The sequence below is a fragment of the Spermophilus citellus genome (genome assembly GCF_964194105.1).
Source record: "Spermophilus citellus genome assembly, chromosome: 17".
NCBI classification, from domain to species: domain Eukaryota; kingdom Metazoa; phylum Chordata; class Mammalia; order Rodentia; family Sciuridae; genus Spermophilus; species Spermophilus citellus.
The window spans coordinates 10,507,028-10,529,795 of NC_138199.1; the positions used below are offsets into that span (position 1 = coordinate 10,507,028).

The 22,768-nt window shown below is 43.5% G+C and overlaps 1 protein-coding gene across 4 annotated transcripts in view; it reads right to left on the reverse strand.

Moving 5' to 3' along the window:
• The window catches only part of SHISA6 (shisa family member 6), a 297,653-nt gene that overhangs the window by 60,321 nt on the left and 214,564 nt on the right, over positions 1-22,768 (reverse strand). The gene's annotated exons all lie outside the window — the stretch shown is intronic.

Consider the following 22,768-nt stretch of genomic DNA (forward strand, 5'->3'; position numbering starts at 1 on the left):
AGAAAATGATTATAAACTTTTTTTTTTCTGGAGAAAGGAGAGAGGTCAAGTTGTCTAGTCTTTCTGAAAGAACTAGGAATTTTTCTCCCAAGAACGCAAAAAAATAAGGCTCAGTCCAGATTTTTCTAGTCCCTGAACAATGAGGCTTTTCAAAAGCATGCCAGTCCCAGGTAAGTAAAGCTTGGAAGTCCAGTTTCAGGAATCCCAGGTAACCATTGGCCAGCAAGGATAAGGACAGCTAGAATGGCAGTGTTAGAAACATATCAACCGAACATTTACCTGCATGAGACCCACATGCTTGTTGGGACACAGGTGCTATGTTCATGTCCTCTTTGTGGGTCTTCTGGTCCCTGTCAAGGGCCAGTGAGACTCCATGTCTGGGCTCAGCATCTCCTTTTCAATCCTAGTGTCTTTAAGTTCTTAGAGTTTGTCTCCTTCCAATGAGGAATGTGAATATGTGTCCCTCCCCTTATCCCATCAGTGTGAATTTTACCCAGATGTTTCAGGTCACTAGAAGCTAGAAGGTCCCTGGATTACACTGTCACCATAGATTCTCCTATCTCTCTTCTTGCAAGACTCCTTCCTCTACTTAGATTGACCCCTGTGATTTGAGAGACATGCCTTTTCAAACCTAATCTGAAAGTTCTAGGAATTTTTCTTTGCCACGTCTTCAAATCTCTGGTCAAGGACATGGATATGGATTTTATTCCTTAACAACAGGACCATGTCAGGATCTGGAGGCAAATCTCTCCTAAGTGGGTTCAGCTGCCTATGATCAGGTCAGAGAGGAGGGGTACGAGGGTTGGTCCACCTCCTCCTCGTGGCAATAAAGCATTTCTCAGGGTGAAACTCTGCACAGCGGTTTAACAATTCTTACTAAAGATTAGATTCCAAGGAGCTTCCCTGGACACCAAGAAACTCAATCTGCTAATTAGCTGCCCCACTTCTGCTCTGCGCTTGGAGATTTCTTTCACCCAGAATAGTCTGGGTGGCGGTGATTTGCCTATATAAGTGAAGTTAGTGTTCCCTCTTGTTCCCCCCATGTGAGCACTTTCAGCAGAGATCAAGGGGGCTCGGGGACCCTTCCAAAGTCACGGAGTAGTCGTTTTATCCAGCCCACTGCCTTTTAGTTATAACTCAGGCATCCATCCCAGATAAGTAAGAATCTCCCCTAGGTTTAAAAATCGCCAGAAGGCGTCATGTTCTTTCGGTTCTGTTTTTATTACGTTGTGAACATTGGTACAAGGTTAAATACACAGAGACAGACATCCAAAGGCTGCAAAGAGCATACACATCAACATGCTTGTACATAAAGAAGGAGTACAGAGACGCTGACAGAGCATACATATACACATACGGTTACAGACGACAGGCACAGCGTGCTGGTCACATCTGGTGACATTCCCACACGAAGCACAGCATAGGATACAGACAGCAGATGTCAGTTCACAAACATCATCAGTTTAAATCCAGCTGTTTGAGTTACATTTGACAACAATATACAAAGCCTCGTTACATCTCCAAGGGGGAAAATAGTTCTAGCAAACCTCCAAGAGCTTATTGAGGTTTGGTGGTAGGAAAGAAGCAGGCAGAGACCCCAAAGATAATGAGGGAAGGAAAACTGTCAGCTAAGTGAGAACAATGAGGGAGAGTCAGATGCACAAAGGAGCCATGTTTTTCAAGAACCTCAGTAATACATCCAAAACTCATCCCTGTGGTTGGGCTGGGCTGGGCTCTCAATCCAGAACCTCAGCCCCAGCCCCGTCTCCATTCTCCAGCTTGACTGGAAAAATCCAGGGATTGGAAATGACCAACGAGGAGTCTGTTTGGTTTTGTTTAATATCTATTTGATGGCCAAGTCCCCAGCACTTGACAATAGTCAAAGGATGTCATCCCTGTGTGTTGAGAACTGCCATCAAAGCCTCTGTGTTGTCAGCCTTGGGTTCTAGCCCTGGTTCTGCAATCAGCTAGCTGAGCCATCCTGGGCAAGTCAATTAACCTCTCTTGGACTTAGTTTCTTCATCTGTTATATGAGGGCTCTGGCTCTTGTAGGCCCCTAGAAGATCTCTAGATCCCTTGCAGATCATATAGAGGGAAATTCAGGTATGTTTTAATAGCACCTTTTTCTGAAGGAGAAATAAAACAAAAAGGAAATGGTTGATCAAAGTTAATACAGCTTCTCAACCCTCCTCCTTTGTAATACCCAAAGACCAGACCCTGAAATCTAGCAATTAGATACCTTGGAATATGGCTCTGTGCCCAAAGTCATCCCCAAAGGCAACCTCCTGTTCTGTTCAGGATAGACTTCAAGGAATTAGAAGTAAACTAGTACAGTGAAGTCAGATATGATATTGTATTTGCTTGGTAAACCCCAATCCAGTATTTGGAAAATAAGAATTGCTTTATTCCTAATTTTCTACAACTTTAATATGGCCTAATGGTTGGACTGATTTTCTGCTAGGTATGAATTCCAAGCAGCATTTCAAGTTCTCTTTTTGCTCTTGAGGCCCTGTAAGTAGAAAGACCTCAAAAAAATATATTGGAAAAAAGGAAAATCAAAGTGTTTTGGTATCAAGGAATTCCCTACTTCCTAAGGAAGCACTGGCCAGGGGACACTGATTCCCCCATCACCTCTGTCTGTCTTCTCTCCCTTTTATTCTCCTTCCCTGTCATTAGGAGATGGAACCAGAGCCCTTTGTCCTTGTCCCCAGCCAAAAGCACCACTGGAGCCATGGAGGGTTATCTCTGGATCCCTCGAGACGCAGTGGTCATCTCCCCCTGTGCCTTTGGGTCAGGGCTCAGAACTCAAGGACCACCATTCTGTGATCACCAGAGCTCTCTTTGTCCTACACTCTCTTTGCTGGCCTTTAGCACCAACAGAGAGAGTCTTTGCCCGCCCAGCAGCCTCCCGATAGGATCAAATCACCCACGGGTTTCCTGCAGTTGAGCCAGCGGCCATGGTCTAGGCTCTTTCAATCCACTGGAAGTAGTGGAAATTAGTAAGTAAGTACCTGGTCCCTGAAGTCAGAGTTCAAGTACACTATGAGCCATGTGACCATGGCAAGTGACATTATTTTTCTAAGCTTCAGTTGCATCTGTAAAATGGGACCAATGAAAGCAGCTACGACAACATGCAGGAAGACTGGAGGGGTCGTGCCTGTGAAGTGCTTGCCACGATGCTGGGCACAGTGACACCCCAACAAACACACAACTCTGTGGTTTCCCTGTGGACCCAAGTATGACCCACAATCCAGTTAGGTCCAGTAGACCTTCCTGAGATGATGAGAATTCAAAGACAGCAGCCACTAGCCACATGGAGCTATTGATTCCTTCAAATGTGGCTGGGTGCAACTCAGGAAATGAATTTTTAATTTTATTTCATGTGAATTAATTTAAATTTAAATAGCCACTTGTGCCTAGTGACTACTATATTAGAAAATGCAGAACGGTTTCTCGGTGGATATATCTTCACTGTGCACAAGGGAAGGCCTTTTTAAACAAGCCAGGGGAAGTGTGGTGTCAGTTGTGGCTGGGAGTAGGAGGTGCCCACCGGACACTATCCTGGAACCTGGAGCAGGTCAGCTCACTTCTGGGCCTCAGTTCCTTCCCTCACAAAATTGGGACCTTGTGCAGTGTTTCAAGACCCCTTCCATCCCAGGGGACTCCATATGAGCACACAGGCTGTACACAGCATTATTGCAGGTGGTGGTTCAATTTGCAGAGAGTGTTGTGTGAAGGAGCCCCCTAGAGTTGTGCAGCCTCATAGACTTGCTTCATCTCTAAACATTCTGGGGCTTGACAAAGCAGCTTTTCCAAATGACCTCCTACAAGTTAGGAGGGGCTTCCAGGATGCTTCAGGATGCAATCTGCAAGGGCAGAAGGGAAGGGTGCACTAATAACATTAGGCCAGATTCCTTTTGCCCAACTATCTTCCTTGGGCTCAGACTCCACTGTCTTGTCACCATTATTTAACATAAGGCATGGCTCCTGGTTAAAGTACTGAATGAGTACCTATGGGAAGTCTTAGGAGCCATTAATATGTTAACACAAATTAGCCTGTTCTCACATGCCAGCTAGCTGAGAGCTGTTTTGCTAAGGCAGAGAGACATTTGGGGCCTGCCATTGAGAAGAGAGACCTAGGAGGGACATGGTGGGAGAGCTGAGCAGGGGGCTAAGGGTTGGGTGCGTGTTTGCGGAGGCATGTGCAGGAGGAATGGAGGAGCCTGGCAGAGGGGAAACATGGTGCTCCCTTGCCCATTCCCTGGAAAGCCTGCACAGGCCCAGTGCCAGCCCTGAGGGAGCCTGGATGCAGCTACTCTAGATCAGTAGTGCTGCTCCTACCAGCTCCTCCTCTTAAGGCCCGGTACTGCCTCTCTCAGTTCAGCGATGCAGGGAATTCCAGGCTCTGTGGACTCCCTGTTCTGGGGCGGGGTGCCGGGTTTTGCATCCTCACTCTTCTATGCAGAAGAGAAGCTTCAGTTGGCTGGATGTTAATTATGCCTCCTTAGGAAGCCAGTCCATGTGTCACTGTTGCTGAGGGGTGCAGCCACAGCTGTTTCCAAGCCAATCCCTGGAGGCCCGCTGGATGTGCTGTGACGGCAAGATAGTATAGAGGCAGCTCCTATTCCTCTCCCTCCCCGTCTCCCTTTTAATACTAATAATGACAACAAGGAAACATTAACAAACATTTATTGAAAGAGGACTCTATGCAAGACACTCCACTAAGCCCTTTATATCCACCACCTCACCAGAATTTCAAGCCACTCCTTGGCAATTTCAAGAGATTCAGGCTCCTGCAAACCTTTGACAATTTCAGGGATTCAGGCTCCAGCAACTCTTTGATGATTTTAGGGATTCAGACTCAGGCAACTCTTTGGAAATTTCAAGGATTCAGGCTCAGGGAGGGCAAATAGCTCTTACAAAGTCACACATTTAACTATATTGAAGAGGTGGAAGTTTAAACCAGTTCTGCCTGGCTCCACAATCCAGACTCTACCTTTCTCCTCCTTTTTTCCCCTTCTTCTCTTCTTTTTTTATTTCCCCTCTAACATTGATTTTCACCTCCTTTCCCTCTTAAAGAACACTCATGGAAAATAGGGGTCTTGGGGCTTCTCTCTGTAAGATTCTGTGGTTCAGGATCCATAACTATGGGAGGTGGCAAGCAAACCGAATCTGGCCTACATAGGTATTTTATTGTTCTTCATTGCTTTAAAAGTTAGGAAATTGTATAACAACTTGGATTCCTGACTTTTCTTGAAAAGTGAGAAGACCCAGACACAGTCACACAGGATTTGTTTGGAGGAAGTTCAATAATTAGCTGGCACCTTTAAATAGGGTAATGCTTTCCAATTTGCCACGGTCCCCACCACTCCACATTGTTTTCCACCTATCCCTCTTTGCCCCCATTCTATGACTATCTTTAACAGATCTTTGAATTTGTAATTTTTCCAGGCTGGACAACTTCTAAAGTCTCTTTCATCTTAGGTTGTTATTTTTAGCCTGCAATGAATCAAAATCAAGATGGCATCTATTGGAAAGCTTGCTTTGAAGTCTCATCTGTCATGGGTTGAAGGCTATTAAAGAAGTTTAAGGTAGCAAAAGACTGGTTGGGAGGAAAGTGGTGATATGAGAATGGATACCCTCATGTGGACCTGGAAGTCTTACCAGGTTGGACAGCTTTGTTTGACCAATGGGCAGGTCCATTCAATTCCAGGAGATTAAATTTGGTGAATCTGAAGTGTTGCAAGTGGAATGTAAGCAGGAGAACAGCAGGCCCTCAGTCGTTTCTGGTACATCATAGACCATCAATAAATATGAAGAATGGCTGCATAGGTAGGTGGATGAATGGAAGAATGGATGGATGAGTGGGGGCATGGGCCAGGCAAGATGCAGGCTCTCTGGGAAAGATCTCTTTTGGATTCTTCCATATGCAAATTCATCTTAACAATTGATACTTCTTTCCCTCAGCTTCCAAAGGTGTGATTAAAAAATCTAGGCTGCAGCCCAAACAACAAAACTGTTAGACATTCCTTAGATAAACCAACCCCTTGATGGTTCAAAACCAGGGGAACTGAGAGAATGTGAGCCCCATATGTGTGAGCCCGCTTGGTTCTCAGAGTGACGGCACTGTGACTGGCTCATGTCAGGAGCAGCAGGAACAGTCTTGGCATCCTTGCCGTCTGACAGCCTTCATGTCACACGGCGGGGCCAGGACATACCTAGGCAATGGATAAGTGGGCAGCTACCTCAAGAGGTGCTCTGAGAGAAGAGCCTGGATTCAGGGTGCCTGTTTGGAAAAATCCCACCAAATGGCATTGGAAGAAGCTGAAAGGAAAGTATGTGTGTTCAGGGCACACACGTGGACCGGAGAGGCCCGCCAGGTTCTCCTCCTTTCCCTCATCCCCCAGTCCCTGCCCTTTTGTGGTAACCTCTTGAACTCTGTGGAACTTGTTTCCATCTGGTCCCTGGGCTGGACAACACAGCTAGTGAAGGCAGCTTGATGTATGAAATCCACAGATGGTGAGAAGGAAGGACAGAGAAAAGGCAGAGAAGTACCAAAGCGGAGAGGTACTCTGTGATAAAGGGCACAGAGCTGCCAAGCAATAGAGTGGAGGACTCGCTCGCTGACTCTAAGGCTCACACGGTTAGATGAATACACCCCAAAGACCCAATGATAGACAAGATGGGTCCGTCTGAGGTTTGTATTTCTCCCATGCAGAGCTCTGAGAAGTCTATTGGAGGCAGGGGACCAGCTTATTCCAGTTCTCCCAGTCTTTGCCTGGGGTTTGCCCTGAAAATTCCAGTCTCAGGGGACTCCACATTACCTGGCAACTCAGTGTGGCCGGTCACCCTCATAAAAAGATAGATGGTCTATGACCAAGTGATCTTCTCTTTGCCTGTGCAGCGATGGGCACTTGGAATAATATTAATGACTGGATCCTGACTCCAGAATTTTAATTTAATTCATTCAGTGTTCAGCCTGGGGTTTGAACGAAGAGTTCCAAAAGTTTCCCGGATGATTCTAATATGCAGTTGAGAACCCCTGGCTTCAGTGGAGGAACTGAGCCTGATACTGTCACTGGGTAACCTTTTGTCCACATCCTTCCCATGACTCATTATTTCCTGCCAAAATAGGTATAAAGTCTTCAGTCTGGCTTCCAAGAGCTTCCCCCAATGGCTCCAGCCTAACTCTCAAGATCTATCTTTCTTTAGTTCTCTTATGTTATTCACCCTGTTTCAGATATACCATCTGGTATTTTGAACAGTTATACCTAGAAATCCTGCAGCAAGGGGCCCCTAGATTTGGAGAAAGTTTGTTTTCCCAGTCCCTTTCTGAAGCTTCCCTTCTTCACTGGAAGTTAGTTCCATGTATGTGCAGAGGTGGTGCACTGGGGAAGAGATTCACTTTTAGGTTAAATAACTGCACATTTAACCAATCAACCAGTAATTCAAGAAACCAGTCATTCAAGAAAAGAGACTACGGAATTGAGGACGAGGTTTGGGCAGCAAGCCACATTTGGGAATGGGTCTGGGCAAGGGCCACCGTGTAACAGAAGGGGCAAGGCAGGGATACGGTGGGGGGCTTGGGCTGAAGGCAGGGAATTCAAATGAATCACAGGTCATGTCTCCAAAAACCTTCCACAGTTTCCATTCGAGTGCACAAAAAATGGACAATAATTTTCAAATTGGCATTTAAACCCCTGCACATATGGCCTCCCAGGGCCCTTTAAGCTCTTCTTCCCCTGACTCCTGCATGCTCCAATCAAAAGGGACACCTCCTGGGCTGTTTTCCTTGATAGATCCTTGCTCTCAAAACTCTTTTCCTCTCAGACAAAATTCAGTCTGGCAAAGTCACCCCTGGAGAATGTACTGCCACAAAGTTTACTGGTTCATTCTGCTCACAGCAGGTCTCTTCCTCTGGGTCCCTCAAGACATTACAAAGCTGTGCCTACTCCCCAGAACCCCTCTTCCCTGGCCTCTAGCCTAGTTCCTCTTAGAGAGTCTTGGCGCCAGGGAGACCATTAGTGAACCACATATTGGCATTGAAGGGATCCCAGAGGACCAGGCTAGTAAAGAGCATCCCTTTCACCTCCCTGTGCTCAGAGGTCAGGATGCAGCGTAAGACGGGAGTTTGAGTCCTAGATAGGTGCTCGCCCTGCTCCGCCAGGTAAACCAGACCACTTTTGCTGCATATGCCCCAAAGCCACAGGAAAACCCCTTCTCTGCCTTGAGCCATCAGTGGGGTGGGTGCAGATGTCAAATTCGAGTCCTAAGGCTGGACGAACACCCCATGTCTCCTTGGACATCTTGGCTCCAAACAAATCCATCCGTAAATGCCCCTCCACTCTTTACCCAACCTGGAGCTATCAGGACAGGGATTATCAAGGAAGGTCATTGGCTCAGGTCTGACCACCTATGGTCAGGAGGGAGGGTACGGTACCCTCCCCTCCTTTCTGCAGTGTGCACAGATCCAGAGTTACCACCAGCTGAACCTCTCCGGAGTGTAGCACAGCACATGGCCTCAGAAACCCGTCAGAGCAGAGTGTGAATAATGGGAACTGCTTCTGACTTAATTAGATTCACATTAACATCGCCCTCCCTGAAGCTTGCAGAGGCATGGGGAGGCCTCCTGCCTCCCAGCTCTGTGACCTGGGATGCTCTCTCATCTACCTGAGTTCAGATACCTCCAATGGCAAAGGCAGGAGAATCCTGTCCCTCTCCTGTGCTTCCTTCCTCTTTCTATCCTTTCCTTCTGCTCCTTCCTCCTCTCTTACCCTCTCTCGGTGTCAGCACTTGGACTTTTTGTTGCTCACAGTCACTCACCACTCTTTTTTTTTAATTTATTTATTTTTTTTATAGGTCCATAATTTTTTTTTATTGGTTGTTCAAAACATTACATAGTTCTTGATATATCATATTTCACACTTTGATTCAAGTGGGTTATGAACTCCCATTTTTACCCCATATACAGATTGCAGAGTCACATCAGTTACACTTCCACTGATTTACATATTGACATAGTCATGTCTGTTGTATTCTGCTACCTTTCCTATCCTCTACTATCTCCCCTCCCCTCCCCTCCCCTCCCCTCTTCTCTGTCTACCCCCTCTACTATAATTCATTTCTCCCCCTTGTATTCTTTTTCCCTTTCCCCTCACTTCCTCTTGTATGTAATTTTGTATAACCCTGAGGGTCTCCTTCCATTTCCAAGCAATTTCCCTCCCCTCCTGTCTGTCATCTTGGGTACCGACAGTCCTGTGTTATGCATCTACTTGGTCTCTCTGCCGGGCAATGATGACCATGGACCAAACACTGGGCATCCTCTGGTTATATGAAAACTAGAAAGACTGGCAGGAACAGGTGTCTGTCTCCCCAGCCCTGTGTCCTCAGTCATATATATTTCCAATCTCTTCTGACAAAGAGGAAATAATGGTAACGAACCATTAGTTGGCCTGTGGCTGGGGACAGAGAGAAAGCCAGTAGGAGCTATGAATGGAAACCTGTGTTCTTTGGTCACTCCCAAGCCAGGGTTTTGCAACCGGGGTACCACTGACATTTGCTGCTGTATAAATCTTTGTCCTGTGTGCTTGACCATTGTTATGTTTAAACGATCTCTGAGGCTTAAACAGGAACAATGGATCTTGGCATTTGTGTCCTGTGTCTCCCCCACCACCACCCACTCCCCAGCTCTGCAGCACTTTACTGAGTTGATTTTTTTTCCCTCTTTCATTTTGCAAATGGGGCCATTGCCTACTCTGCAGGATTAATGTGAAGAACAAATGAGATACAAACTATAAAGTACCACATAATATTACATGAAATATGCTTAAGCACTACACTGTGTTATTAAATGCAAATAGGACTGAAGCTGGATACTCCAGGGAGAGTTCATTTTAAGGGGAGTTGAGGAAGGACCCTCCAAGCTCACAGTTGATTAGATGGGGAGATTCTTGAGGGACCCTTTAAAGGGAGGAGGGCCTCTGATGTCAGGACTGTAGAAGGAGAACCACATGGTGCAGAAGAGGAAGACTTCCATACAGATCAAAGCCCTGAAAAGCACCTTGGCTAAGAGACCAATAGTTGGTCTGGGCTAGTTTCTCCAAATGGAGGGAAGGATTTGAGAAGCGGAGGGAGGCCAGGTGAAGTGTGGCTAGAGTGGGTGAGTGGGAAGGCCTGAAGATCTTAGAGATGTTGGGACTAGCCAAAAAAAGAGAGCCCCCAGCAGGATAGTGGGGGCACACGCCTGTAATCCCAGTGATCTGGGAGGCCGAGGTAGGAGGATTATAAATTTGAGGCCAGCCTGGGCCACTTAGTGAGATCCTGCCTCCAAACAATATTTTGAAATGAGTGGGTGATGTGGCTCAGTGATAGAGCACTTCCCTGGCATGTGCACAGCTCTGGGTTCAATACCTAGTTGAGAGGACCTGTTAGGGAGTGGGGTGGACATCTGCTACTCTTGCTCTCTGTATCTCTTGCCCTGTCCTTTGGAAACAGTACTCTGATTTTTCTTTGGGGAACCACGCATTTCTCATTCTCTGTCCCTGTGACTTCAGGAGTACATGCGAGTATCTATCATATCCTCCAGGATGCACTCACAGACTCAGGAGGACCATAAAACTCCAGTGAGGCCAATCTCAGGGAATGAACAATTGGCCCTGGGGAACTGAACAATTATAGGACAGGATGTACATTCTTTCAGCTGAGGTGGCTAACCTGGAAGAATACAAAGGATCCCTTCTGAGAATTAAGTCAATACAGAACAAAGCAGAACAAGAGGTGGACAGGAATAGATTAGTGATAGTACCATCTATTCACCTGGATCCAGCCATGTCTGAAGCCCAACACCCCAGGCATTTTTTTTTTTTTTTTTTGGTAAAATGAAACCAGAAATCCTGTTTAAAAGTTCTGCTTAGTCCATTCGGGATTTACTTCTGAAGTCATCCATAGTAATATACGTCAGAGGTGTAAACCAGCAGAAGGGCTGGCAAAGGCATCAGGAATTCTCTTCTTGGTTGTAGTAGCCATCTCACTTCTCTGAGCTTCAGTTTTTACTCATCTATAATAAGAGGGTGTTGAACAAGCTGATGTTGAAGGACACTTCATACTAGTAAACATGACTATTACCAATAATTCCTGCCTATAAATGAGCACTGGGACTTTCTCAGATCCAGGTCCTCGACACGATTTAGCTCTTCTGGATGGCTTCCAATTATCTATTTGCCCAGGTAGCTAAATACTCACAGGGCTGGCTTTAGAAAATACTGTAAAGTCAGGGAAGTTTTTCTCCGTTGGAAACATAACTCTTCCTCCAGTATCACCCTACTCTGTATTCTTCATCTCAATACCTTCTTATCCCACCAGATCAAAAACCAATCAGCTATCAGACTTTTGCCCTTTAGTCTGAACGAGACTCAAATAAGTTTTTGCTTTTATAAAATGACACGGGCAAATACTGGGCCAGGCTCCTCATAATCTTCCCTCAGAGGCACTTTGTGACTCTCACAGAAGCTGGCCTAAAATTGAGTCGTGACCAGGGACTTGCCACCCAGGAGAGTCACATTCTTAAGACCAGACTCCAGGTTTTTGGAGGCAGGGGTAGGGCTAGGGGCAATGCAAACTAATTTAATTCCAGGCTGGAACTCAAATAGGCAGGCAGACTGGAGAGGATATTTACAAGAAGGTCCTGGCATGAGCAAATTGCTCAATTGAAGGGGCTTCTGGTCTTAGAGTGAGGAGACGAATACCCTCTGGCTGAGACTAATCCTGTGTTTTGGAGCTCTGTCAGGACCTTGGCTTGAGACTAATCTCAGGAGTAACTTAGGGCACGGGGCTGCTTGTCCTTCCTAATCCTTAGGCCTTAATGATATTTCCTGGGTGCATGGCTAGATCAGGGCAGGACTTCAGAGAGACAGAACCTGGCACCATCTGTGATTTCATTCAGACATTTTTGGTGCCATCAGGGGCCTTGGACCTCAGGGTCTCCTGATGGTGGGGGTGGCAACAGTGGAACCTGTGCTTAAGCAAGCTTGGGTACGAGTGCAGACAGCGGTACCCGTGTTTCCCCTAAGTCAGGGGTCAGCAAGTCTCGTGTGAAGGGCCAGAGAATTAGTATTTTAATGCTGTGTAGGCTGTAGGTTCTCCATCACAACTATTCAACTCTGTCCTTATGGCTCAAAAGCCACCATGGGTAATATGGAAATAAATGATGTGGTCTTGTTCTAATGAAATGTTTTATATATATATCAGTTGGCTCTGGATGTGGCCCAGGGGTCTCTTTGGCTGACCCCCTGGGCTACGATCGAGTGCACTGGGAATGTGGTTTACACTGTAGACTTAGTTTGGTTGTCTGCATATTCTTAGGTGTCCTTTCTGTAGTGGATGTGGAATTGCTATCCTCCCTGGGGCATGAGAACAGTCACTGATCACAAAGAGATGGCTTCTTAAGATTTCTCCTAGAGCCCAGACCCTAGGGGTCAGAATGGATGAAGAGTGACAGAAAACTTCCTCAATGTGTCTATTTATGATATCACCTGGACTGGTATGTCCACTGGTCTGGGAATTGTCCTTAGACACAATATGCATAAGCGTAAGCCCCCACTCGGGGGCCTATAGTCCCTGATAGTCTATCATAATAATTCTGTTCATCGTAGCATTTGGGGTGAACAGTTGGCCCTCTGTGTCTTCAGGTTCCACATCCTCTAATTCAACAAACAGTGGACCAAAATGTTTGAGGAAGAAAAAGTGTCTGTACTGAACACGCACAGACCATTTTTCCTTGCCATTACTCCTAAATAATACAGTGTGACCACTATTTACATTGTATGAGGAATTGTAAAGAATCTAGAGATGATTTAAAGTCTTTGAGAGACTCTCGGGTATATATCTAAAGACTGAGAACAGGATGTCAAAGAAACACCCATGCTCACATGTTCATTGTGACGCTGTTCACCACAGCCAAGGTGAGAAATCAACCAAAGTGCCTATCAATGGACGAATCAAGAAAATCTCACACACACACACACACCACAATGGAATATATATTCCATTCCACGTATACATCCATACAATGGAGTAGTAGTCACTCATAAAAAATAATGAAAGTCTGCCATTTGCAGCAACAGGATGGAACTGGAGGGTATTATGTAAAATGAAATAAGGCAGGCACAGAAAGATGAATCTCACCTGCTGCCATTTATATGTGGAAGCTGAGAAGTTGACCTCACAGACATGGAGCTTAGAATAGTGGTTACCAGAGTCTAAGAAGGGAATTGGGGAGGGATTGGAAGGAGGATGGTTAACTGGCTCAGGGGGTGTGACTGGAGAGAAGGAGTAGCCTTTGATGTTCTCCAGCACAGTAGGATAACTGGTTGACAGCTGAATGTTTCCATATAGCGAGGATATGATTTTGAATGTTCCCAACAAAAAGAAATGATAAATGCTTGTGGTGATAGATATGCCAGTTATCCTGATCTGAGCATTACAGTTGTGTACACATACTGAGACATCACACTGTATCTCATAAATATGTACAATTACCATGTGTCAATTAAAATAAAAATCTATAAAAATAGACAAAGTAGGCAGGACGATGTGCATAGGGTATATGCAAATACTATTCCATTTTATTTAAGGAACTTGAGCATCTGTGAGTTTGGAAATTTGCCAGGGATCATGGAACCTATCCCCCATGGATACCAAGGGATGACTATTATCTATTCAATTCAACTTCTCGTTCTCGTGCAGTACTTTGCGTACTTGTAGTGGAGAAGTTGCACCGTTATTTGTTGAATATCTGCCAATCAGTGCCAGGTCTTGGGTTAGGCATTGTGGTTCAGAGGGAAAAGCCCCAGTCCTTGGCCCCAGGGAGCTCAGAGTGTCGCTGACACAAAGGAAAGGGAGCTATTGCAGTACAATCTGATCGGTGTGGTGACCGTGGAGAGCAAACAGCACTACTACGAGATGACAAGCAGGGTCCAGGTTTTATCGAAGACTGAGGAGGGGGACAGAAGTCCGGAGCGCAGTGCCACTCAGCCATTTACCTGCTTAGACTCACAGTGAGCTGCAGCAGAGGCCTGGAAAGTGCATTTGTAGAAATGAAGAGCAGCCCATTCAAGGGGAGAAGAAAAAAAAAAAACACCCCCTCTTTGCTTCTTACAGCAGTTTTTGTTTATCTCATTATCTCCCAACCTGAAGAACAGGGACCATCTGGCATGCGGGCATGTTAACAAGATCATAAATTAGGAGGAGAAATGAAGCCAGATTTCCATAATGGTCGCAAGACAGAAATCAACAGCACTGGCATGGAATCTGCTTGGAAGGTAGGGTGGGAGGGACGTGGAGCAAAATCAAAATGCTTTAGCACATCCAGCCTGAATGAAGAGCACAGATCCAGAGTCATTTAGGAGTGGTTTCTTTTCTTTCTTTTTTTTTTTTTTAAGTGCTGGCAAAGCATCTTTCCTCTCTCTCTCTCTCTTTCTCCCCGTCCTCTCCCACTTCCTGTCTTTTGGGTCTGCTCCTAGGAACGGGGCCAACTTGAATCCCCTCATTCTCACAGGTCATTATTGTAATCATTGTGTGAAAACTCATTTTTGCAGAGATAAGGGTTCATCTGGTGCACAGGCTGCCTGCTTGGGCCAGCGCTCCAGGGTAGTAGCATTTGCAAGTGTTCTGCAGTGTTTCCTGGGATTTCCCGTGTCTCCTGAAACTCTGGGCCTTGGGTATGGCAAGGATAACAATTGTGGGTAAATAAAATGACAGGGCATTGCTCAGAAATCACCTGGATGCCAAAGTCCCCGGGACATGGTCGCACACACTTAGCTTAGCACATATACCACCCATGATGTTGCTCCTGGCTTCTCAACACACAGAAGAACCATGCCCTCATCCCCCAGATTGTTGTAAAGTGAGCATTTTAAATGCCCCCATCTATGGTGGCTTTGGCATCTCTCCCTCCTTTGACACCATTTTCCCACTCCGACCTCTACCTCTTTGGGAAGGCAGAGTTTCTTTCCCATCTGTCCTGACCACAGAAATACCATTTTTTGTTGAGAGCCACAGCCAAAGGGGCCCCAGCAAACTTCCAGCTGCCAGCAAACTTCCAGCTGCCAGCTGATGATTGGCTCACAGCAGCCCCAGCAACATCACCTAGCCAGTCTGATGATTTTTGTTTTAGCAATGGTTTGGAAAGTGGGAGAGGATATTGTTTCATTGATAATACTTAATAGGGGACATCAGGGAAAAAGAGTCTGGTCCTTTTTATAAATCAGGAGCAGATAGGATAGGTTGAGCTTGGAGAAACCCAAGGCCTGCCGATTTTAAGCTATCCAATGGGCTCATACGGTGAGGCTAAAACAAATTCTCCATTCAATTGGAAAAGTCACATCATTACAGATTCACTTTGGTAATGTTTGTGGTATCTGGTTCCGTTATTGTCTGCAAATTGATCTCTGCTCAGTGTCTTTTCTGGGGGAAATTCATTGATGGGTTTCTCAATTTCTGTCGTGATTTTTTCACCTATCCAGGTTTTTCAACTTTTTAAAAAAGTCAGTTTCAGTAATATGCAATTTTGATAGTTTCCTTGAAAATGGCTCTTTTAGTGGATGTTACAAAACCTACTTTTTTAAGCCTGTGGTTTCTTACCCTATTTTGTGCATTCAGAGTTTTCTCTCCAGTTCTGATTAATGTGTGTGCAGGCTTTGTATATTTTATTCATACTTTGTTTAATCCACAGTTCTTGGACTGACTAATCAATTCTGCTTTCTAATTTATTAATTTCTGCTTTTATCTTTATCAGTTATGCACTCCTAATTTTGCAGGATTTACTTAATTGTATGCCTCCACATTCTTCAATGAATGGGCAATTCAATTCATTTTTGTTCGTTTTTGTTCATTTTCTTTATAGCCTAATACGTGGGCCAATTCTGTAAATATTCCATGCTCACTAGAAAAGAAATCATTTTTACTTCTTTGTAGGTTAGTGATATAAATATTTAATTATTGAACATTCAGATGATCACGGCCTTATTCTTTGAATTCTGGATTGCTCAAGAAATACTCCCCTTTTTTATTTTTGTTAAAAATTTTCCTTCAATTTTCACTGTTTTGCTTTAAATATTTTTATGTAGCATTATTATGTTGTGAAAGGATAGATCTGTTCAGTCTTCATCATATGTTATTAATTTCATTGCTCAAAAATGACTGTGTCCTATAAGTGATTCGTCACTTGGATTCTATGCAAGCATTTCTTTCTTTTTATTTGCATTACCTGGTATTTCATCTGTTGATTTTGTTGCTCAGACCTTAACTTTCAAATTCTTGGAGTAAATTATGTTGTAGATCCATGTAGATGACATAAAGACAAATTGTATTTCTTGAACCACTCTGAAATCTGTTTTTTAGTGTAGGACTTATGTCCACTTATCTCTGTCCCATATCTGGTTTGTTTATTCTTATGTTGGTATTATTCCTGTTGTTGTTTCGGATTTTTCTTTTTATACTTTCTTGCTATTTGCATTATTTCATCGCATTAGGTCTGTGGGGCTCACTTTTTTTTCCTCTCTCTATAGTGTTGTATTTAATTCCACCAATAGTTCTTCAAATTTTATAAATACTGTCAGGTCTGCCTTTTATAATTATCAAGGTCAATGGTGAAGAGTAACTGATGACTTACATACATAGAGGAGGAAACAGTTAACACATATTAGAGCCAAGAACTGTGATGTCTGCATTCCATTTTGTTTGTTTCGAGGGGCTGGCGATTGTATTGTAGGTCCATGTAGATGACATAAAGACAAATTGTATTTCTTGAACCACTGATAATAATTATTTAGACCGGTATGGTTAACGACTGGTTCCCAGGTTCACCACCAGAGCCCAAGTCTTTTCTCATGAGCTCTTTGACTCATTGCATAGTTGTCACATAAGCCGTGTGTGTGTGTGTGTGTGTGTGTGTGCGTGTGTGTGCGCGTGTGTGTGTGTCTGCGTTAGTTACTGAGAATTAAATCCAGGGCCTCACACATGCTAGGCAAGCACTGAACCACTGAGCTACATCCCCAGCCCTACATAAATATCTCAGCATCATCTATTTTTTTAGGAACAAAGCTGCATTTTATAATTTTGGAATTTGTACATATCTGAGAAAATCCTTATGTTGCCTTGAAAAGTAAATGACACCTTGGTTGGCCAGCGTGTTCTGGGATCCAATCCCTCTCCACTGGGTAGCTGCCATCTTGTGGAATTTACATAACCTTATGTTATGGAGATCCCTGTGGCAAACCCAAATCACATTCCTTTATAGCTTTTTCTTTTTTAAATTCCTTGCCTGGGCATTTTTCAAATTTCTTCTTTATCCTTGAAATAATTTTTTAAAAATCACCAACATATTTCTATATTATGGTGACTTTTAATTAATTTTGCCTGGGGAGCCCATTTCATCTATCTGTGCAAGTCTAAGATCAGGTAAATTTTCTTCCACTCTACTCTATTTGGTCCTTTATAATGATTCATTTCCTTTTTTTTTTTTTTAAGTCTCTTATTCAAGAGCTTCCTTTACCTATACATTAATTTTTACATTCAGGGATCGACCTCCAAAGGTCCTCCCTCTGGGGCCTCTCACCTCTTCACCCTTTCTTCAACATCATGGAAGCATCTCCAGACTCTTTCACATCCCTGTTGATTTTTTTCACCCCATCAATATCATTTCCAATGATATTTGCCTTCTTTTATTCTTTACTTAGTCTACTGTACCCTTTAATAATCTTCAGTTTGTCCTCTTAGTCATTTGTCTCCTATCTTATTAAATGTCTAGTCTCTTCTATTTCGATTGAAATAAATGCTATCTAGTGTTAACATATGTTTCTAGATATTTTAAAGATCATTTTTATTCTAATTCATAAATAGCATTTATCTTTTTGTATTCTCCTTATATGTCACAGGCTTTACCTCCCCAGACCTCAACTGGTTTACCTTAAACTAGACAACTATCTCAATTGGGACCAAGCCCATGAGTAGTAGTTCTCCTTGGGGACTTTCCCTGTTCTATCTTGGATGAGTTCCCTATTTGGACACTACATTAGTGTAAGTGTACATACACTTGGCTCAGCACTCACAGAGCCCTAGCAGCATGTGTACCACTCCCCACAGGACCATGGTCACTGTGACATTTCTATCCTGCCCAAGATTAGTGATTTCTATTTTGAAGGTACCAATGTGGGGGAGTTTAGTCACTTCCTGGAATCCAGATTGGGAGCTCAGTAAAGGAAAATACCACTGTGAAGACAGCAACCCAGAGAGTCAGGGGAAAGCTGGGTAGAAGCGGGGAGATCTATGACTTCAGGGTGAGCCTGGCCATAGCCTGCTTCTCCTAGCAGTTTTTTTTTTTTTTTTTTTTTGGCATAGTGGCATGCCACCTAGCTAACTCCTACTCATTCTTAAGATTCCCATTTCATTCACCCATTCACTCACTCACTCATTCATTCAATAAGTGATAGTTCATTGATTCATTTAACAAGGTTTTAGAAATATGTGCCAAGTTCCCCAAATGAATGTCAGATGCCAAATTGCAGATCCAAGAAACTCAGAGAATGACAGTCAGAATAAATTCCAAGAAATGAAAATAAAAAATATAAAAGTTACCCAGACACATTGTTTTCAAACTATAGAAAGTTTAAAAAAAATCCTGAGAGACATTAGAGGAGAAGGGTTTTACCTAAAGGAGAACAAAGAGAAGAAGTACATCCAATTTCTCTGAAACTATGCAAGCAAATAGAAAGTAGAGTGAAATAATTCAACTGTTGAGAGAATAAAACACCAAATAATTCTGTATCCTGAAAAATGCCCTTCAAAAGTGATGGAGAAGTGAAGACTTTCTCAAACGAAAATTGAGGAATGTTGCCAATATACTTGCCCTGCAAGATATATTGCAAGAAGTTCTTTGAGAGAAAGACAATGTCATAGGTAAGACCTCAGATCTACATTATAGAAGGAATAAGTGTAGATAAAATTGAATTTCTTATTCTTACATGATATAGCAATAAATTTGTTTAAAAATTTGTTTAAAATGGTATCAATGTATTTAGTAATGTTTGCTTCTGTATGTCCATGTGTGTGTAAGATACTGATACTTGTGAGGTAGTATAATACTATTTAAAAGTGTAATAGGATTGATTGTAAATGTATATTTAAACTCTAGAACAACCACTAAAAAATATTTTTTAAAAAAGAAGTATAGCTGATATGCTATGAAAGGAGAGGAAACGGAAATCGCTCGGAACTTTCCATTAAAAACCGTACAAGGCAGAAAAGAGAGTGGAACACAAAAGCTGGAGCAAAGAATCAGTTCGGTGAACTGAACTTTTGACAAAATAGCAAAGGCAAGACAATGGATAAGGCAATCTCTTCAACAAATGATGCTAGAAAAACTGTACATCCACATACAAAAAAGTGAATCTAGACATGGACCCTACACCTTTCACAAAATTAACTCAAAATGGACTCATAGATTCAAATTAAAAAACAAAACTATACAACTGCTAGAGGGAAAAATGGGAGAAAACCTTAGGTGTGGCAATCGCTTTTTAGATACAGCACCAAAGGTGTGATCCATGAAAAAAATAATTGATAAGCTGGGCTTCATTGGAAATTAAAATTCTGCTATTTAAAAGAGAATTTCAAGATAATGGGAAGACAAGGTACAGACTGGGAGAAATTGTTTGCAAAACACACATCTGGTAAAGGACTATTAACCAAAATATACACAGAGTTCTTAAAACTCAACAATCAGAAAGCAATACAACATCAAAACAACCTATTTAAAAATGGGACAAAAATCTTAACAGACACTTTATCCAAGAAGATATACAGGTGTCAATAAGCATATGACAAGTTATCATCAGGAAAATGCAAATTAAAACACCAACCAGACACAATTGGACATCTGAAGAACAGTAAAATTTGAAATCCTGATACCATCAAATATTGGTGAAGGTCTGGAACAATAGAAACTCTCTCTCTCATTGCTGGTAGAAATACAAAATGGTATGATCTGAAAAACATTTTGGTGGTTTCTTACAAAACTAAACATACTCTCACCAGTTGCACTACTTGATATGGACCCCAAGGAGCTGAAAAACTGTATATCCACATACATATGTGGCTCATGCATGTGCATGAACACACACACACACACACACACACAGATTCCTACACATGATGGTTATAGCAGTTTTATTCATAATTACCAAAACTTATTGTCTTTTAGTAAGTGAAGGGATAAACAAACTGTGGTATATCCAGACAATGAAATATTACTTAGTGCTGAAGAGAAATGAGCTATTAGCCATGAAAAGATGTGGGAGGAACAGAAATTCATATGAACAAATAAAATAGCCTATCTGAAAGGGCTCCATACTATATAATTCAAACCATATAGCCTTCTAGAGAATGCAAAATTATGGAAGGGACTGGAGGAGGACAGATGAACAGGCGGAGAATAGAAGATTTTTAGGGCAATGAAAATACGGGAGATACATTACTATCACAATGTGGGCAAACTCAGAATTTACATTGCCAAGATTGAACCCAGATGTAAACTATGGACTCTAGGTGATAATGGTGTATCAGTGCAGCTATAGGCATTGTAAGAAATATATTCTTCTGGTGGGAGATGTTGATAATAGGGGAGCTACACAAATGTGGGGATGGGAGGTATGTGGCAAATCTCTTCCTACTAATTTGGCTGTGAGCCTGAAACTTCAATTATCATATGTGGGTGCCAGGCGCAGTGCCAGTTACAAGGTCCCCTCAGTGTGCTTTTGTTTCAGCGGTTCAAACACGCTCAAAAGTTCCAGTGTAGTGACATACAACAAAGGAGTAAACAACCAATCAACCAATCAAGGAAGCAACACTTTGATTACAGACTGCAGCGGAAGCTATAGAAGATATCCAGAAAGGCAAGTGCCATTACTTTAGATCACTATTTAGAGAGGTCAACAAAGGCTTCTTCTGAGCAGATGGCATTTGAGCTCAGACATGGAATATAAGAGGGAGTCTGTCATATTAGAGAACAGAAAGGAGTATATGGGAGCAAAGTAAGAGTGCTGGTACCTTTCATCAGCCCTCCAGACCCACTCTCAGCCTCTCCACTGTGCACCCAAGCTCCCTGACCCTCTGGTTGCCAGCTGAGCTCAGCCAATGGAGAATACCAGCAGGAGTTGGAAGTTGATGAATAAGGCAGTCATCTGGGGTCTATATCCCCCAGTTCCTGCCCACTTGGATCACTGCTGTGTGTGGTTTTTCTCTGTCTTCTTTGGGTTCTGGAACTCACCTCTGCTCTTGCCCTTTTAGTCCTAGGGATCGTGACAACTTCGCTTTCCCCCATCCGCTTTTTCCCACAGAGACTGCATGCAATAGCCCGTGTCAGTTATCCTAAATTATGCTCACTCTCTCCTCAAGTACCATGGCTTCCTGCCAGGAGATGGATCACACATTTGTCAGGGCACCGAGATGACCGCTGTCCACCTTACCTCCACACACCTACTGGATGCAGAGCTATGACTTCACTGTTTATGGGACTGAACTACTGTCCCCTGCACATCTTCCTTGATCATTTTAATCTTGTTCACTTGCTGCTGGTGAAGCCTGAGGAGGGGATGCCCTCTGTCTGCGAGGTCAGATCCCTAAGGAATGTATGTCACCATCATTATGGGAAAGAATCAAAACCAATAGGACTGGTGTGACCTTGGGATCCCCTTGAAAGGGACATTCATCCTAAGCAAGAGAGGAATGAAGAGCATCAGCAGTTTTCTGCATGTGTCTTCAGGGACTGATGCTATAAGGAATGCTCCCTAGAGAGGCTCCTGACCTCCTTCTCACTGTGTGTGCATAATGGGTCATTTGAAATCAGGAAGCTCGGAGGGGGAAATAGCAGAGGTGCTCGGAGTTAGTCCAGCTGTAAGGTAGAGCTAAGGGTGTTGAGGCTTTGCACTGAGTCACACTCACCCCAGGATGAGTGAACTCAGCTGCTCCGGCTGTCCCAACAAACTATTGCAGGCAGAGTGGACTAAAGGATAGTGAGAAACTTGTTCTTTCACTGCTCTAGAGGCTAGAAGTCCAATGCAAGCGCCAACAGGGTTGGTTTTCTGTAAAATCTTTTTTCCTTGCAGACAGCAAGCTTCTTGCTGTGTCCTCACATGGCCTTTCCTCTTTATGTGGAGAGAGGGTTAGATAGGGGGAGACATCTGATTCTTCCTCTCCTTAGAAGAATTCTGTGGTATCCATTCATTCTGAAACATCAGGATCCCACCTTTATGACCTTACTTAATCTTAATTACCTCCTTAAAAGGCTCTCTTTCCAGATACTGTCACACTGAGGGTTGGAGAATCAACAAGTGAATTTCATGGGTACGCAGTCCATCTGTAGCCATGAGGAAATCCAGAGTTCACAGGTCTGTTGCTGAGCCCAGGTGGGAGGTCAAAGTAGAGGAAATCACTTTCTTGGGATGCACTTGAGTGTAAGGCTGAAGCCATGCTGGACAGTGGGAAGGAGGAGGAAGAAGGAGGAAGGTCCAGTGCTGGGGAATGGGATCCAAGATGAAGGAGATTCTGAGGACATCTCCTAGGTGGCCCATTTAGATCAGGTGGACCTTGCCCACAGGCTGACAGCAAACCCTCAAGGGTTGTGCTCCTCTTTAGGGGGTACATTAGTTCTCCTATTACAAATTAGCATGATCCCAGTGTCTTAATGCAACATAAATCTATTTCCTTACAGTTC